This window comes from Pinus tabuliformis, chromosome Q (genome assembly GCF_031772625.1).
Source record: "Pinus tabuliformis cultivar Carrire ecotype Pingquan chromosome Q, CPIR1, whole genome shotgun sequence".
NCBI classification, from domain to species: Eukaryota; Viridiplantae; Streptophyta; class Pinopsida; order Pinales; family Pinaceae; genus Pinus; species Pinus tabuliformis.
The window spans coordinates 1,261,028,266-1,261,030,885 of NC_142296.1; the positions used below are offsets into that span (position 1 = coordinate 1,261,028,266).

The 2,620-nt window shown below is 37.9% G+C and overlaps 1 pseudogene; it reads right to left on the minus strand.

Annotated features, from left to right (window-relative positions):
• Positions 1–1,302: 1,302 nt before the first annotated feature.
• Positions 1,303–2,249, minus strand: LOC149224388 (uncharacterized; annotated as a pseudogene).
• Positions 2,250–2,620: the final 371 nt, after the last annotated feature.

A 2,620-nucleotide genomic window follows, 5' to 3' on the forward strand; every position in this document is an offset into this window, starting at 1 on the left:
TATACTTGCAACTTTCATTTCTCTGTATAGACTTTCTAGAAAATAAACTGCGTGTGAAGAGTCTATATTCCACTCTTGGATTCATTTTGTTCGAGAGTTATGTGAAGGACTAACGAACCTAGTAGTCACAGGACGAAACAAACCCTGAGGCAGTAAAAATTTGTACATGGGTCCACATTTGCTCCCATTATGGTCCTTACAGAGAGTACATTGAAGGTAGGTATGTTACAGTTGGTAGAATATGACGAATGTGCTCCCTTCATGTTCTCTAAGAAGACAACTTACAATTATTTGACAATTTCCTCATCCAAATGATTTTGAAGGAGTAATTTCATCTAAATTTAATTGATTTTCAAACTGGGATTTACTCTTCTTAATTTAACTGATTTTCAAACTGAGATTTAGTCAGTGTTACTGAAGAGTGAAATAGAAACTGATTTTCTCTTGCAGAGAATAACAAGGATTGGTGTGAGCTTATACTCTGTCTTATAGACCTTCAAATACAAATAAGCTCTTGTATCCCTATTTCAATCACATAATTTAAATGAATATAATGTCATTTTATTAGAAAAATGCAATGAGTATGAAATAGATCATCAGAATGGCCACTAAAAGAAACATCACCTGACACAGACATGAACATGATAGAATCTAGATATTAGAATTTTGGGGAAAAACAATTGCGCCTTAACAGAGAGCTTCTTATCCTACACCACACATTTCACTCTTTCAAGGTGGAGTTACAAACTGAACATGCAATGACTGAGCTGCATGGTCACCAAAGTTGTAACACACCCAAAAAAACAATGCTTCATATCGGCTTCTCAATTATGTGTGTTGTGCTAGCATTAGTGATATAGTCTCTTCTGAACTTTTGTTTCAAGTATAAATTTGATTAAATTTCAGAAGTGCAAGAACTCACAGAAAACCCTCCGGCAGTAAATTGATAGGAGAAATCTTCAAAAAAACCTGGAAGCTGTCCTGTTCATATTGTCCTAGACTTTTCAGCCAAGTTAATATATCTGTAAAGAATACTATTTTATCCTGAGAACTTTGTTTATCACCAGATGAAAATAAATTAGAAGCAAAACATCAGGTTGGTGACAAATCCAAAACAAGTTGCAAGACTGTAACCCAATCTGCAAAACATCAAAAAACTGATTGTCCCAGAGTGGGATGCACTGTGGGAAGCTGTGCTGTCCCATCTTTTACTAGTGTCAGCTTCATAGCACCTGCTTCCATTTCCAGCAGCTGTGTCTTTAAGAGAGCATCGGCCTCTATCTTGATAGTGTTGTCATCAAGAGATTTGTAGCTGATTTCCATTTTTAATCTTTATGGCAGCTGTTTATAGTCCTGTAGGACTGAAAGTATGGATGTTGCAAAGCTTCATTAGCTGTTATTCTTTTGTTTCCATCCACTTGTAACATTTGTTTCAGCAAATCCACACCTTTTAGACACCCAACATTTTTAACAAATCTTGTGAGGGATGGGAAAGGCTTTCCCGGATTTGGAAATATGATATCCAACTGCTCCTTTATAGATTGCCCACGAAATAGCGGCTCACCGATGAACAATTCTGCAAATATGCATCCCATTGACCAAACGTCCACTGCAAAACAATTGTATGAGGTGCGTCCCATCAGCAATTCGGGAGCTCTTTACCACAAAGTAACGTACTCCTGGTATTTATTGTTCTCAATAACACCATGCTCAGAGTCTTCCACCATGACAGCCATGCCAAAGTCCGCAATCTTGAGGGCAGTGGCTTCCGTGTTTATCAAACAGTTAGAGGGCTTAAGGTCCCTGTGTGCAACACCCTTGCTGTGACAATAAGCCACACCGTTGCAGAGTTCCCATAGTAACCTTTTCATCACCCCTAATCTATAATGGCACCCAAAAATGGATGAACCCCATCGGACATGCAGAACATGAATGAATTTGTCCAGGGACACATCCATATATTCCATTGCAATGTATACAAAAGGTGGGTCTGTATACTGATCATCACAACCTTTAATTTTTTCACACGCAGAGAACCCCACCACATACTTACTTGGGCTCAGGAACTTTGACAGACCTCTTTCCTTCAACGTCACGTCACAGTCATGAGAAAATTTCATGGCCACTATCTTTCCTGTATCAACATTCACGGCCTTTACAACAACGCCATATGTGCCATGCCCTAAGTAATTAAAAAGCAGATATGTGCCATGGCCTAGGGAATTCAAAAGCAGATAATTCTGAGACATGCTTGAATTCTAATGATCTGAAGTGCAATTTCAATAAAGCTTGAAGTGGCGATATGGAATTTAATTTTGAATGCAACGAAGAGGAGGGCGTTTAATAAGAAAGACAGACATTCTGGGGTTGGCATGAATAAAATGCTAAATGAGAAGGCTTTAATAGTTTTTTTCCTGCTATTTTTAGCCATCCAAATTGAGTGCTCCTTTTGCTGTTTTCTGCTAGTTCCGACCTTTGCTTCTCGTTGTTCTTTCATTTTACTGAAACACAATTTCTCGCACTTCTTTCATTTTACTGAAACACCATTTGCTATCTTTGTTTCTCGTAGTTCGTACTTCTTTCCTTTTACTGAAACACAATTTCTATAATAAGAAAATAA